The 16,969-nt window shown below is 51.0% G+C and overlaps 1 long non-coding RNA gene across 1 annotated transcript; it reads left to right on the forward strand.

Annotated features, from left to right (window-relative positions):
* The first annotated feature begins 4,243 nt into the window (after positions 1 to 4,243).
* Positions 4,244 to 16,536, forward strand: LOC122373572. Its single transcript, XR_006255075.1, has 4 exons — positions 4,244 to 4,323; positions 4,727 to 4,856; positions 12,466 to 12,568; positions 16,400 to 16,536. It is a non-coding gene; the product is annotated as an uncharacterized LOC122373572 (long non-coding RNA).
* Positions 16,537 to 16,969: the final 433 nt, after the last annotated feature.

Here is a 16,969-nt window from a genome sequence, read left to right on the forward strand (position 1 = left end):
CTATGTCGCTGTCACCACTATCCCTTCCGCGAGGGCACTGACTGACATCTCGCCACTGTGTAGGCTCAGAAGTGCCAATATCCTCGAACCAGCAGAACGTATAATAATATTAGCACGCGAGACTATACAAAGCTCCCACCAATAATCGACACCCTATATGACTCGGGTGATGTCTCACCAGTGCCCTGGTTTCACCCAAGATGTTTCACCGGTGATAGCAGCACGCTGCTATTCTGATGACGTCACAAGTTTGGGAGTGTTGGAGCAATGGGCTTGTTAACGTCTCCATGGAAACCTAATTTGACACGTGTAATAGCAGCGTGCTGCTATCACCGCGCCGGTGAAACACCACCCCGCTATCCAGTCCTCGCAGTCTCCACGCCGTATCTGATTGGCTATGACGTCATACCTGAGCTGTGACGTCACCCGCACCCCCGGCTGTGATTGGTTGTATCGTCGCGGCCCCGCCGGCCGCGGCTCGGCAGTGACCTTGACCGGCCGGGACACATGCGCAGTACACGGTGTCCACACATCGGGCTCTGGTATTAACTGGATAATTCGCCAGCTGACGCCGTATGGTGGCGCTAGTGGAGCAGCACTATATGACGTCAGCAGAAAACACCGTGAGCAGCTATGAAATGGGAGCGAGCACCACGGAAATATCGAAAAGTGATGGACATGTACTGACTTTGGTCATTCAAGTACCACCAACACCATACAAAAACCATATAATATCATCAAGACTGATTCTGGAATCGATTTGTTCGGGTATTTAAAACACATTAAAAATGTTTGTTACCAAATTCTGAAACAGTATAAGGATATTCTTGTTCCTTACTTTTACCTTGTTGAGTACTTTTACAATACCTTTTACTTGCTTTCTAGTACGCCCATCACTATCTGAAAATCTGGATTGCAACGCTGTAGGAAAACTTTTTTTTCATTTGTCATTTCTTCCACTTTTGAGCAGTGATAATTCATTTGGTTTTATACATTAAATAATAAAGACAGCTTCTAACTTTTTAGGGATCTGCGGTGGCCCAGAGAGCAAGATCAGATATTTACTAGAAACTTGAGGCCACTATTTTCTTATATGCTAGATAATATACAAATATTGACATGTAAAGAATGATACGGGTGTATAATTCTGCAGAAATATACATTCAAAGTATTTAAATTTTTCAAGAACCTTTTTAAAATCTTCCATAATGACTTCTTTCAATACAAGGTGGAAGCAATTTCAGCTAACAATAAAGCAGCACAAGGCAGTACCTTGAGCTGCGATGATCCATAACCAATCGGCACCTGCAATTTGATCTTCGAGATGTACCCTGCCTCTATTCCCTGACTCCCTTTTCGTTGTACCGGGTGAAGTGAATATTTTGTGAATATTCTTCTGACAGTCAGTTTTTAGTCCTACATTATGTTGTCAATCAGATTTAATTGGTTCAAAAACCGTCGTAGTCTGTCTCATTCGCAGTCTACACTCTACATCTCCATTCTCCACATGCGCACCCATACATGCTCAAAATTTTCACTACGTATGTACTATGTACCCTGCAGCGTACCCTGATGAAAAATGTTTTGTTGAAATCAGAGACACTTCCCAAGGTAGGCCATAGTCCATGGCCATATATTTAAGTCAAAACAGATGAAACAAATAAACACAATTCCAATCATCAAGTCAACCAGCATCGACAATCTGCACATACTTTCTAAACCTATTGCAAGACTACTTTGTATTCAAGCTTTGTATTGCAGAAGGGTGGAAGCTGCATGGAATTATGCGGCCGACAATTTCAGCGTGCATCCACGCTCGAAAGAGCAGGGTTAATTGTAACAATACCATAACAATAACGTAATTGTAGGTGTTGTGATTCGGTTGTCGCTTGTCTGTGCTGGCCATTGCGCGGGCGGTCCAGCGACGGAACTCGGCTTGGCCGCCGTGGCGCGCTGGCAGTTGCTTCTTCTTCTTCTGCATCCCACCGCCAACCCGCTCAGGGGGGCGGCGGCGCAGGCGGGTCGAGCGGCGGCTCGGTCCGCCCAACATCCTCGATGAAGGTGACGACCTTCGTCGCCGGGCCGCCGAGGACGTCGACCAGGCGAGGGTCGACACTAGTGATGTCAATTTCAGAAAACGTATGTCCAATGTCCGTCCAATGTCCAATACTTACTTAGACTGTCCGTCCAAAAATGTCCAAGCCAGCCATTTGTCCAAAGATGTCCGACATCTACGCAATAGTTTACACTTGCAACACCGTTATTTAATTTGCTTTTAATCTATCGTTACCAGCTCAAAAGTGGTAGTCGTATCGAAAGCTGAGCTTTCTAATAGCCAATCAATGTTAAACACCATTACTTTATAAAAATGTTGAGGTGTAGCAGGCGATTGTCCAAAGTTGTCCAAAGCCTGCTGTCATTGTCCAACCGAATTCCGAATTGGACATTGGACAAAATCGGAATTCCGAAGATTCAAGTTCCGATTGACACCACTAGTCGACACCCCAGCGGCGGCGGCGGGCCGCCTCATAGGCCGGACAATCGGTCAGTAGGTGCGCCGCGCTGTCGGGCTCCCCGCACGCGGGGCATTCGTCGTCGGCTGCCAGGCCAATCTTGTGGAGCGTGTCACGGGTCGGCGGTGATGTGCCGGTCCTCAGCTGGGGCAGCGTCACCGACCCCCAGCGCGCCAGGGAGTCGTGACCAGGCGTGGGGTCCGGGTGCGGGTGGGCAGCGGTTGCCCTCTGTCGCGACAGCTCCCAGACATGGCGCGTGACGGCGGCCCGCGCACTCGACAGGTCGATCGGTGCGCTGTCTTGGTCGCCCGCCGTGGCCTCGCCAGCCAGGCGGTCGGCGGTTTCGTTGCCGTCCAGCCCGGCATGGCCTGGCACCCACTGGAGCACCGTCTCGGTGCCGTTCTCGGCGAGGGTGCTCAGCAGCCTCCAGACCTCGGCGGCCAGGGCCATGGTCTGGTTAGCTGGGCCGCGGCCGAGTAGTTGGAGCCCAGACCTTGAGTCGGTGAGGAGGCGGACCGACTTGGTCGATGCCAACTCCCCGTCCTCCAGGCCGGCCACAGCCGCGAACGCCTCGCGCATGGCGGTCAGTTCTGCTCTTAGGCTGGAGCAGACCGCCCCTGCAGGAGCGCGCACGGTCTCTTCTCTGTTGAGGTGGTGGGACTGGATCAGCGCGCCTGCGCCGCCCTGTTCCGTCCTGCCGCGAGCCGAGCCGTCCGACCAGATAGTGACGTCCGGGTGCGGGAGCTCTGCAATGGCTCGCAGGGCAGCTTCCCTGCAGACTGCAGGCGGGTCCGACCGGCGGGTGGCCACGGGCAGGTCCACCCTGAAGGTGATGCCGCCGCAGTGGCCCAGCCATGGCGGGTCGCAGCTGTAGAACGCCGAACCTGTAACACAATAGAATTGCAATTGTAACAAAGACCTGCATGGTCAGCACACATCTGCAGTGACTGTCATCCCAAGTTGGTATGAGTTGGAACAAAGTTGGGTCATGGTAGCAGACGTAGCACAAGCTGTCGTGATATGCCATACCGTAGGACTAGGTTGTAGGTTGTAAATTTTAGGTTTAAGGCTATAGGTTGTAGGTCAGGTTAGGTAAGGTTTGGTTAGAAAGACCCATTCTCGTCATCGTGCATAGGGCAGCTTGTGCTACGTCTACCTTACCAATACCCAATTTGAATTCCCAAAATTGATGGCAAACAGGCTTTTTGTATAACAAGTGTGGTTAATTGTTCTAATCCCTGCTGCAATGTCAGGGTAACTGCTTTTGTACAATCACTTTATTTGAATTCATATAGGTAGGTGTTTACATGTTCAGAAAATGATACAAAATATGACACAATTATAGCTGCAACTCAAACTGGATAGTGGATAGTGGATACCAACCTCAACTAAAAGTTTCTGCAGCCTTATAACTTAACACATGACTAAATTGCCAAAATAAATCCCTTAGTACAATAGCTTGACTCTAAAATAACAGAACTTTTGCATGCAGACCCTGGAAACTGGAGGGTTTATGAAAAGTAACAAAAATAAACATTCATTAATATAAATATGTTGTTATAAATTTCATATGTAGCATAAGCGCCAATACTGCCTTCATTTACAATTTTGCGACTGTTTTCCACTCACAAACGCTGCCCTCCGTGGACAGCAGCAGCAGCAGTGAAACGTCACCCGTGGTGTGACATCATCACCCATGACGTAATGGAAATCCAGTTGTTACCAAGGCCCCACACATCTGTCCAGCTCTTGGCGCACAGAGCCACGGCAATTGTGTGGAGTGGTGAGTTTTTGGAAACGCTATCTAATGGTGAGTGAAAATAGTGGAAACGATTGACCGAGTTGATTGTTCAAGCTTTTCTCTCCGGCGTTTGCGGAAATAGAGTAAGGTGCTGCTGCATGCTTCGGTACAGCCTTTGGACGAAACTAAACTCAGTCGTAACTATCGGTACTTTTGATTGGTTTTGCTGCTAGCTTCAATATGTTTAAAGCCACCAGCATATTGATTCTTGCGCTATCGTTTGCAATCTAATCACAGCATCGAACGTCACAACGTAACTAGTAGCTCGCATAAACTGTCTTTAAGTCGTAAGCCAACGTCCCAACTTGAACTGTCAGGCCAACTGGGACGGTAGACGGTCAGCTAGGCATGTTCTTCATTGAAAGTAGGTACCGCTGAAGTGCTGTAAGTCAGGCATTGTTCATCGCCACAGACTTAGAACGAAGTTCCATGCGAGCTGAGCCGATCGCTGTACGAACATCTTCTGGAACTGGTGACGGAGGCGACTGAGGCACGTGCCAACCTGGCCATCATCAGGGACGTCAACATGACTACCATACCAGGTCAGTGGGAGGGGAAGGGACGGAAGAGAGAGAGAGAGAGAGAGAGAGAGAGAGAGAGAGAGAGGGGGGAGGGCAGGGAAGAGTGGAAAGATCTGGGGAATTTACTAGATTCAATGAGGGTTGGGATATAGGATGTCGCGTGTCTGCTGTTTTCGAGGCTCATTTTAGCTCAGCATAGTCTGCAGAGCATCAAACATTGTGCCCGTGCGTAATTCATCTCTGATCAACCCAATCACTCTTGCTGGCTGCGTTTGACGTCAATTTGTCGTATGCAGGCCTTCCGGCATCATTTTATAAACCTACGGGCTACGATTGAAATCGAGGGTTCTACCAATCTGCGTTGTTAGTGCATGAGTCACTCTCCTATCATAGTCCTATCATAGACATGCCATCGGATGGCGAAATGGTCTGAAGGCTTTGTGAGTTGGATAAGCCCTGGGCGCCTGATAGTATATTGACGTCAGCGGTCAGGGTATAATACAATGCTCGTCACTAGTTAAATGCCTACAGATCAGATCACACCTTCGATAGCACCGGAAAGTAAATCAACTTTAGACTGCAATCAAATCATCTGACCGTTACATGCTACAGTTTTTAATTATTTGGTTGCAAGGTGATTTTACCTTCACCCAAATTCTGCAATGTAAACGATCTTTTTCGGGCGTACTTTGTGATCTTCATGAAAATATCGTTTACAAAGTGGCGACTCAGGCGTGCAAGCTGCAGTGCATATTGACTACCGGCACTGGCGGATCCAGGGGGGGGGGGCCACGGGGGCCATGGCCCCCCCAAAGGCCTAAAGTGGCCTGTTTGGCCCCCCCCCCCAAAACGCCAGAAAAATTGCTAAGAAAATATACCTTGATGCAGTGGCGGCGGAATAGGGGGTGCAGGGGGTGCAGCTGCACCCCCATCGAAAAACATGGGGGTGCAAACATATCTTTTTGCACCCCCAAAATCCCTACAAGGGGCCCGTCGCGACGGGCCCCTCGACGCGTCGCACCCAAGACGCGTCGCACCCAAGATTACTTTATTACTCCGTCGCACCATCCAATACATTTTCTCCTGAAAACCAGTGATCGGGAAACGAACACTGATGTGGAATCATCCGGGATGTCCAATTATGGTCAGGAGCGCAGCGCCCCATGCTAGTCTTTGGGGCCCCCACACCGGCTAGAAGTGTCACGAGCCGCGTTTGGTGCTCCATGCGGCATCTGAGGGCCCCCACGACGGCCTCAGGGGGCCCTTTTATGACGATCTCTGAGGGCTCCCACGACGACCTCTGTCCCCTGGGGCCCTACAACGGCCACTAAGGGCCCTCATGACGACCGCTGAGGGTCCCACAGAGACTCCAGGGCCCCAAGGAGACTCCAGGGGCCACGCTGGCCTCTGAGGGCACCTATGACGGCCTCTGAGGGCCCTTACGATGATCTCTGAGGGCTCTCACGACGACCTCTGTCCCCTGCGGCCCTATAACGACCACTAAGGACCCTTATGACGACCGCTGAGGGTCCCACAGGACTCCAGGGGCCCCGCTGGCCTCTGAGGGCCTCTACAACGGCCCTGGTGACGGCCCTAGACCCAACTCAAGTCTGAGGGCCCATTTGGCTTCAGACGGCCCAGCGACGGCGGCCCTGAGGGCCCCAACACAACCAGGCTGCAGGGGCTATGCTGGCATCTGAGGGCCCTGCAACGGTCTATTGAGGGCCCTAGTGATGGCCTCTAGCGGTCTTACCATTACCAAGGCCTCTGAGAGCGCTGCAAAGGTATCTGAGGGCCCATGAAGACCCTCATTATGGCCAAGGACCCTCATGACGACCTCTGATGATCCTCTCGAAGGCTTCTAAGGGCCCTCACAACAACTTTTGAGGACCCCAGGACGGTCCCTGAGGGACTGAGGGCCCTGACGACGACCTCTCTGGGCCCTCACGATGGTCTCTAAGACCCAACGCAAGCTCCAAAGGCCCACGCTGGCGTCTGAGGGCCCCACGACGGCCTCTGAGGGCCTCGACGCAGGCAGGCTCCAGGGGCCATGCTGACCTCTGAGGGCCCTCTTGACGACTTCTAGGGCCTAACGAAGGCTTCAAGGGCCAACGCTGGCCTAAGAACCCTACGACGGCCTCGGAGGGTCTCAACTCAACGCAGGCAGGTGCCAGGAGACATGCTGGCCTCTGAGGGCCCCGCAGAGTTCAGATTCAGAGGACCCAACGACCTTTGTGGACCTTACGAAATACGAAGGTCTCCTAGATCTCACGCAGGCTCCTGGAATTCCACACTGATTCTCAGGCCCCATGTCGGCTTGTTGAGGCACTTTATCTGCTCTTGGTGCCCCGTCGCCGGCCTCTGAGAGTCTCAATGTCGGAACTTATGGGGCCATGGGCCCTACACCGGCTTTTATGGCCCCTACGGCCTACATCGACTCTTGGGACTCATGACCTATGAAATGTGGGTCTAAGCGGCTTCTAAGAATCCCCATGCTGGTTCTAGTAGCCGCCAGCCGAATATTTGGGCTCACACGCGAGCTCCTGGGACCCCGTGCATACCCCAGGGGTCTACCTGCCTCTAAGACCCCACACATACTTTTGGGGCTCAAACGCTTGCCCCTGAAGACCCCACTGAGACCCCTTTCCTCTATTCAGTCCTCCATACCGGCTCTTTAGGCTAAACATCGGCTCCTGTGGCCTCCATCTCGGCTTTGGAGGGCCTCCATACAGGCTTTTTTGGGGTCCGATGCCGGTTTCTGAGAGCCCTCAAAAGACTTTCGAGCCTATACTGCCTTCTGAAACCTTTCAGCAACTTTCAAGGGACCGACCCTGATCGGAGGGCTCATTCAGTCTGGGGAGTCATGTAGGTCTCTGGAGGAGTCTCTATGTGGTCGGTTTCCAAGGGGCTTCTAAACACGGTCTTCTTGGAACGGTCTCGTAGAGCCCTCAATGGTCCACTGCGGATCCAGAAAAAGTGGTTTGAGACGCTGCGGGTGGTGACTAGACTAAAAGATTAGCCGATAAAAACTAGCTGCATTTGCTTCTTTATGCTTTCATTATTTGAGACAGGTAGGTACACTGCAATTTTAAACCTTTTACAGAACTTGTGCGTATGGGGAGAGTTTTCCGAACTCTTCGTTTTTCATAAATCAATAAAAATCACCCAAAAAAAACTGAAGGGGGCCCAAAACTTCCAGAGGGGCCCCTTCAGAAAACTTTGCACCCCCATCCAAAATTACCTTCCGCCGCCACTGATGATGTTTTTAAGCATTTAGACCAGGTCGGGTCAGGTCAGGTCAGGTCAACCGGTAGGGGTTATGACGGGTACTCGTAATACGTGTCAACCGCCTCTGGCAGCTTCGTAACATGTTACGAAGGCACCAAACAAAACTACTTCGTAAAAGTTCAAATGGTTGCTAAATTCGAATTCAGCTCCAAAAACTAGCCTAGAAACACGTAAAACTCGAAAAAAGTGAACCGAGGTTACCCGAGGTCACCAAAGGTCAATGACCTGACCTGACCTTCAGGTGACCTTGACACCCACCCTAATGTATGGGAGCAACATCAAATCACATGTTTGAACGTTTGAAACCACGAAAAGCTTGCAAACGCGCGGCTAATGCGAGCCGACATACGCCGAATCGCGATTTCGGCCAAACATGGTCACGGAAAAGAGGTCACAGGTCAAAGGTCATTGGGGTCAGGGTCATGAAATTTTCAGGGAACGTGTGAAATTGATCAATGCGAGGGTACTGAAAGTTTCGTCGCGATCGGCCGCTTTTTACGCGTGTTATTCGCGAAAAACCTTAGGGGGGGTTGCATCAACCCCCCTGTGCCGGCGAGGGTTAAGACATAGGTACTGGCTAAAAATAATAATAAAAAGAAAAAAACTGAAAATGGGGGCACCACCAAAATGAAGTGGACGAAATCCGTTGAGTTTTTTATTTTGGGTATAGGTAGGGGCACCACTTCGATTCATGACCCTCCCCTTGGAGTTTTCCTGGATCCGCCCCTGAAAAGGGATCCGAGTGCTTTTACTCCATTCCTTTCTAGGTTTGTCAGACTATAGCAAGATGAAAAATATTAATTAGATTATTATCCTGAATGTTCTTCACTATCCAAAACTATTCCACATTGATCGGGTGAATAAGTCAAAAACGCCCCCAGTAAGCGCGAAACCTTCTGACACTCAACCCAACACAGATTACTCAAACCTTTGGGCACCATCATGTAGCTCATTCTTTTTACTACGCTTTGAGACCAAGAAAAGACACCTGCGTGTGGTATTTAACCCCCCAAAATGGTTTTCGCATACCCTTACAAAAGGGCGTTTTGCCCCATACCCTGGGTAATACACTGAAAGAAAAAATGACACCCTGTACGGGGTATTGACGGTCATGTCAAAAATAACACCCGAGTGGGGTGTTTTGAGGGGAGTCGCTGAGCTATTAAAAATGGGGGGTTTGGCGTACACCCCAGGAGGGTTTCGACGCATAGTGGGGAGTCGCAGCCGCTAAAGAGGGGTCAGCGCCGGCCCACATGGGGTTCCGTTAGACTGCAGGTGACACCCCTCAAATATCAGCCGAACACCCCTCTTTGGTCCCTAAGCACCCGACAGGGTGTCAAACTACCAAATAAGGGTGTAAAATTTACCAGCTCGACTCCCCTGTTCTTCTGATGCATCTCCCCAAATTGATCCTGACCCCCACGCGGGGGACCCCGTGCCTTCAGCAGGGAATCGCTCAGAGCATCCCTACTCCCTTATCTTCCGAAAATTTCCCGTCGAGGGTTAAATGTTTTGCGGAATTTGTTTTGTTTGTTTTGTTGGGTTAGGCCCTTTCGGTCGACAAGACCATTGCAGAGCCGGAAGGATGATAGAAATTAGGGGGAGACATTGGTCTGGGCAGGCACCCTAGTGAATCGCCGGGGCTGAGCCCGTCCGAAGACAGGCCACCCAGCCCCAAGGCACTCACTGCACCCGGCTACGGGATGCGCTTCCTCAGGAGCAGCGGTGCCGCTCCAAGGGAGCAGCCCGCATGAGATAAAGTTGCCTGTCCAGCCCGGAGGGGGGTTGCGGCGTGGAGGAGAAGGATTTCAGTATTCTGAGGATAGAAGCACGGATAGGTGTTTTTCGGAACGAGAATCTCAGACTATATTTATAACCGGGTGAGGAGTTACTCTTTCCGTTCGCGGCCTTGCGGCGCCCTGTAGTGTGCACGACCAACGTATGACACGGTAATCAGTCTAGATATCATCGTGATATAGTTGGCCACTCTACGCTATGCACGCTTTTGCCTTAGCTCCAAACATGCACCAGCCATTCGCGAAAAACAGGTCCCGATTTTACCAACTTAAGTTTGCGCCATCTATCGGTAGGATTTGAAGCTCTACCTTCGGCCTACCGATATTATCCTTCGATACGGCGCACACAAAGCACGTTAATGAACACGAATGATGCTGCGAGAAAGAGCGTCTTCAACACCTTCGGTGAGGCTAAAAAACATTCGCAGTTTACGCGTCCCGAAAAAAATATAGCCGATCACAGCGCGGAGACGGCGCCCGGGGCAGATGGCAGCACCTGTGTTGGTGGAATGCAACACGGGGTGTCACTCCAGGATAATGACACCCCAGAGGGGTTTCAACGGGGGTGTCTCAGCGACACTCCAATTTTTTGGCCTGCAATTTTTGGGGAGTTCGCTAGCCGAACCTCTCCCAAGGGGGTCATGTACATTTTTGGGGCGTCAAAAGGTAATGGGGCTCCCGTGTCGGGTGTCACAACACCCATGACATCCTAAAATCATGAAAATGGAGCCTAATTTAGGAGTATTTTGGAGTATGGGGTGTCAGATTGTAAGAAATGGGGTTCCCCGATTTCTTTCAGTGTACGCCCACACCCATGTGCAAAGCGCCCCCACCCCATCCATCAACAGAACATGATGAACATGGCAGAACTTGACGTCATTATGACCACGGTGACTATAAATATTTGACTATAGATTCTGACGTCATTTGTGGTCAATCATAGCCTTTGTAATAAAGTTTTGTTGCAATGTGTAACATGGATGCCCGGAGGAGTCCTGAAAGTTTGGTGACGATATCTGCAGTCGTTTAGGATATATCAGCAAAAAAGGACAGGGAGAGGCCTTTTCGGCCCCGACCTAGGTACAGGGCGCTACCCTGCACTCTCACCACCGTGCAAAACGCCCCCCTTTAAGAAAACTGGGGGCGTCTTGCCCCATGCATCGAGTACGGAGTAGGCGTCTTTCCCCATCCACTCCATTTCCGGTCAACAAAATATTGACAAAAAACGCGCCACTAACGCCGCAGCATAATAAATTCAACAGAATGACAATAAAACGCAGTTTTGAGTGATGTGCACAATAGCAAGTTTTGTGATATAAAGAGGGCATAAAAATTTTAGGAATCTTCTGTGAAAACAACAAAAACAACACCCAAAACCAACATCAGCACCTATCCACGCTGCTCCTCAAGACGCAGAACCGGAAATAGAGACCTACGTAAACAAGCAGCTGACTGTTCTGAAAGACAGGATAAAACACCTATCCGTCGATAAGAAATACGATTTTTTTTAGGGGAGGCGTTTAACCCAGGGGTGCGTAATGCGTTTTCCCCACAGTTACCCTATCTGCGCGATTACAGGCGAGTTACCCGCGATTAGCTTTGAAACTCTCATAATGAAAGCAACCATGTTCTTTTTTGCCCATTACCTTCCTCCGGCTTCCCCCTCCCCCTCCCCCCATCAGTTTCCACCCACCTGTTTCAATGGCTGGTGTTTCATGCTGCAGGTTACTTCCCTGGAGGTCTGGCATTCGTCCCGAACAACAAACTCACAATTTGTAGAAAAGCAGTCGGTGGCGGAGACCACATGCCGGCCGGTGGTCGTCACAACCAACAGCGCGATCAACGGGAGAGGCCCGCCCATTTCTGGGGACCAGCCTGGACTCTGGAGAGGAGCGGTCCAGTCTCAGGTCCCTGACGAGTGTGACTGACCAAGGCTCAAGACGGAGTGACTGGTGGGTTCAGTATCTACAGGGCATGGCAATGCGTCCAGCGTCGGCGACTGATCAGTCTCACGAGCGAATCCTGCACAGGCCGGCTACAAACTTGATTGATTAGATACCTAGCCTGAAGTATTTGAAGAGGTGGGAGGAGGAGGGATTTATAATCGTGTAAGGGGTAATGACTGGTGGTGCACCATGGTTGCTGCAGATATCGGGTATATGATAGATTAGATAGCGACCCTGTCGCCTGCGATGGTCGAAACTCGGAAAGTGTGCGCTTCATGAAATGGGGGGGGGGAGGGACAAATAATGATAAATATTATGGGGGATGTGCCTGCTTGTGTGTTCATCAGCAGTGTATGAATGATTGGAAAAAGTTTTATTTGTTTCGGTGACACTATTGACTATAAAAGGTGTCAAAGACATTGTCAGATGTAGTGAGACAACTCAACTCTCAACTCTGAGAGTGAGACAACTCTGAGAGTGTCCTGTGTCAGAATTGTCAGCTAATCCATTACCTTGTCAGCTCAATCAGTGATCTTATCATCTCTGTCAATGACTCTGTCAGCACTGTCAATGACCCCCTGCCCCCCCCCCCGCGGTCAGGTGACCCCGGAGAGCACCACGCTGGCTCAGCAGATGTCCTTCCAGACCAAGATTCTCTCGCATCTCACAGCAGCCGACGTACTCCTACTCATCGGAGAACAAGGTAAGAGAAAGGTCGCTGGATCGCATCCCAGCACCATCAGTCTTGTAATGGCGGTAGATACTATTCTTTTGGCTGCTTATATCTGAGCCAAGGATGACGACCGTTTTGAGTTTTCTATTCGTCACGTCAGTGTTATTAGTAGGTAGGTGCCGAGACTAATAAGGGAAGTTCCTAAATAGACGTTTACCAGGCACTCATTTCTTAGAGGGACGTTTCCTAGCCTAGGTAGACGTTTCCCTAGGTAGACGTTTTCTAGGTAGACGTTTCCCCAGGTAGACGTTTTCTAGGTAGAAGTTTCCTGGATTCCTAGCTAGACTTGGAAGTTTAAAAATCCACGGGTGGTGAAACGACGAAGGACAGAAGGGGGAAAACATGAGCTGAGTTTCTACCAAGCACCTTTTCTATCGATTGAAGCCGCTTTCGGTTGCCGAAAGTTGAAGGCTATCTCGGCGTATATACTCTGATCTCGGCTCAACCATGTCTGTTGGCAAACATGAGCCCAAGAGCATGTATATGCTTACCAATTACAATCTCTGCCAAATATGTTCATTGACTGCGGCTGTCAAGGCAGCTTTTGAAAGAACTAAGGTCCGGTTCATGAAACCAAGCATAGGCGGCGGAACGGGGGGGGGGCACCGGGGCACCGTGCCCCCCCTTGAATTCTGCAAGGGGGCACCAATAGCAAGGTGCCCCCCCTTAAATTTGATGTATTAGTACCAGTGGCGGATTCGGGAAAACTCCAAGGGTAGGGTCATCAGAATCGAAGTGGTGCCCCTACCTATTCCCAAAATTAAAACCTCAACGGATTTCGGCCACTTAATTTTGGTGGTGCCCTATTTTCAGTTTTTTTATTTTCCTTATTTTTGTTTAGTCATGTGATGACTGGTGCCCCTGCTAGGCCGCTGGTGCCCCTGGAAAGACTGTGGTACCTACCTACCCTGCCCCCTGACAAGCCTACGGTGGGCCCTGACATGACTTAGGTGCCCATGGTCCCTGACCGGCCCGTGATGCCCCTGACAGGCCTGTGGTGTCCTTGCTAGGCCTGTGATGTCCCTGGGCCTTGGCAGGTCTGTGGTGCCCCTGGCGAGCCTGTGGTGCCCCTGTTAGAACGCAGGTGCCCTTGACAGGTTTGTGGTGCCCCTGACAATCCTAAAGTGTCAACGACAGGCTTGTGGTGCCCTTGATAGGTCTATGGTGCCCTTGCGAGGCCGGTGGTTCCCCTGCGAAGCCAATAGTGCCCCTGGCAGGCCTCTGGTGCCCCTGGTAGGTCTGTGGTGCCCCTGGAAGACCTGTAGTGCTTTTGCTAGGCCGATGGTGCTCTTGACAGGCCTGTGGTGCCACTGACAGGCCCGTGATGCCCCTGCTAGGCCTGTGATACCCCTGGCGGGCCTGTGGTGCCCCTGCCGGCTGTCAGGCCTGTGGTGCTCCTGGCAGGCATGTGGTGACCCCAGGCCCTAAGTCATGACCCATGTGACCTCCCCCCTGGGATTCGCCACTGATTAGTACTGCGATGGCTTCTTGGGAATTTGATACATGTAGGATAAATGGAATTTATCAAACGACAATAAGGAAGAGACAAGCACATAGGTACTTGAGGATCAGCTTAACCCTCGCCGGCACAGGCCATTTTGAGTCCTTCGACGGCACAAGGGGGGGGGGGGTTGGTTGGTTGGTACGACCCCCCCTCGCGTTTGGCCCCTGATGGAGCTAGAGCTTCGCAGAAAAAAAACGAGCGTGTTGCCCGTCACAAGAGGAAGCCAATGATACCCAATTTTAAGATCCTAGGTCATCGGTTGACCTTCCAGGTCAGGTCAATGACCCATAAATCGGGTATATCGGGACCTGTTCGAAAGTCGTAAAGTGTGGCTGCTAAGGAGTTTTCCGGGGTGCTGGTCACGAATATCGTGTTAGTTTTGATCATAGATGATGTCGTGAAGCGTTTAGACCAGGTCGGGTCAGGTCAGGTCAGGTTAACCCGCGCACCGACGGGGGTCTGCGCCAACTTAGTACCGACGGGGGGGGGGGGGGGCGGATGACCGCCCCCCCTGAGATCTCGAAAACGAAGCAAGATAGCGACAAGCGGTAAACGGCATCGGATACGCACGGACAAGGTCTACAATTTTTACTAAGGTCATTTTCAGGTCAGGTCAAAGATGACGTCACAGGGGTCGAAAAAGTCAAATGGCGGCGCTAGATATGGAGAGGGTTTTTCTCGAATAACTTTCGAAGTAGTCAAGATAGGAACAAACTAAGGGCATCATCGTGATCCTCTCGTCAATCCGCATCGAATGATATATATGTTGACCTCGAAAGGTCAAGGTCAAAGGTTGACCTCAGGTCACGTGACCTCGAGGTCATCATGTATATGATTCGATGCGTCTTGACGAGCTGAACACAATGAGACCATCCGCGCGGCTGTATCTTGTTCCTGTAAGGAGTTATTGGCAAAAAACCTTTGGTGACCTTTGATGACGTCACATGACCTTACAGCTGCCCAACAGCAAAACAGACCTCAAGGTAGTGAAGGTTGATCGTATGTGAAGTCATGTATGGTATATGGGGCCTTTCCGACCCGTTTTAGTGGTAAAAACAGGGAGTTGATTTTTCCCCCATTGACTTATAATGGGGAGGTCGCGAAATTGACCTGACCTTAGGTCACCGACATCAAAATTCCGAGATATACAAATTGTAGCTACTAATGACCTAATAACATCCTGCGACTTTCAAAGGCCTCCGACATCTACTGTAGCTCTGGCACGGTGACAAAGTTGCAAAAAAGTGACTTGAGGTTGGGTCATTCAAAGTGACCTGGTGACCTGACCTTAAAAGTTAGGAGGTTCAAACTTGCACACCATGTGTAAAATTGATGAGAGAATAGTCATACCAAATTTCGCGGCGCTACGCGCCGCGGTTTTCCCGCTATCTGCGAAAAACCTCAGGGGGGGGGGGCGGATATCCGCCCCCCCCCGTCGGTGCGCGGGTTAACCGGTAGGGGTCGTGACGGGTATTCGTAGTACCTGTCATCCGCCTCTGACAGCTTCGTAACATGTTACGAAGGCACCAAAACTACTTCGTAAATGTTCCAATGGTTGCTAAACTCGAATTCAGCTCCAAAAACTAGCCTAGAAACATGTAAAACTCGAAAAAGTGAACCGAGGTCACCAAAGGTCAATGACCTGACCTGACCTGACCTGGTGACCTTGACATCCACCCTAATGCATGGGAGCAACATCAAATCACATGTTTGAACGTTTGAAACCACGAAAAGCTTGCAAACGCGCGGCTAATGCGAGCCGACATACGCCGAATCGCGATTCCGGCCAAACATGGTCTCAGAAAAGAGGTCACAGGTCAAAGGTCATTTGGGTCAGGGGTGGTCAGGGTCATGACATTTTCAGGGTAGGTGTAAAATTGATCAATGCGAGGGTACTGAAAGTTTCGTCGCGATCGGCCGCTTTTTACGCGAGTTATTCGCGAAAAAACCTTAGGGGGGTGCATCAACCCCCCCTCCCCCCTGTGCCGGCGAGGGTTAAGTTAACCACACATACGGGGGTGAACTGCCATTTTCGTTTTGTAAAAAATAAAAAAAAAAATCATCGTGTCAGGGCTGTGACGAAAAATAAGTGGCCTAAATCCGATGAGAAAACAGGATTTGGGGGTACCCTAGGTTTGGCTCTTGGAGCTGGTGCCCCCCCCCCTTGTCTCAACTCGTTCCGCCGCCTATGAAACCAAGGCACAGGTCTAGCAGTGTGGTAGTGCGATGCTCTTGGCGAATGACACTGTGAGCTGTTTCATTGTATGACGACCGCCCCTTCCTCTGTTTGCCCGCAGGCGGAGGTGGCGCGCCTTCTGGTCCAGTCCAGAGCGCGGATCGACCTACAGAACGAGGCGGGGCGCTCGCCGCTGCAGATGGCGCCACCGGGGCTGGCGAGCGACCTCCAGCAGCTGGCGCTCACCGCTGGCACAGATGGCAGCACCGTCGACCGGTCGGCGACACCCGCCCGTTTCGAACCGTCTGCACGCTGTCTCTTCAATTATCTGTGTCTCTCTTATCTTTGATCTCTCCTATTGTCTGACCTGTGTGCATTTAAACGTTCAATATGAAACGATTGCTATCCGTTCTTGCCTTCCTCACTTCTCAGGATCGATCCATTAGTATCCTCACTCAGGTGCACCACATTTTCTTGTCTGGCGGTCTCCCCCATCCGACAATCGTTGATGGGGGTAGGTCCTCGTTCGACTACACTCTCTCATAGTAACCGTTTGAGCGACGGGGCGGGGTGGGGGTCCCATAGGGCCATTCCCGTCCCATCGGGCGGCGGCGCACCGTCGTAGTCCAGAGCCTACCTCCAATGTTAGATATTCCATAGGTCTGCGATGGTCGCGGTTATTTGCAATGGT

This window comes from Amphibalanus amphitrite, unplaced genomic scaffold (assembly GCF_019059575.1).
Source record: "Amphibalanus amphitrite isolate SeventyFive unplaced genomic scaffold, NRLGWU_Aamphi_draft 001517F_arrow, whole genome shotgun sequence".
NCBI classification, from domain to species: Eukaryota; Metazoa; Arthropoda; class Thecostraca; order Balanomorpha; family Balanidae; genus Amphibalanus; species Amphibalanus amphitrite.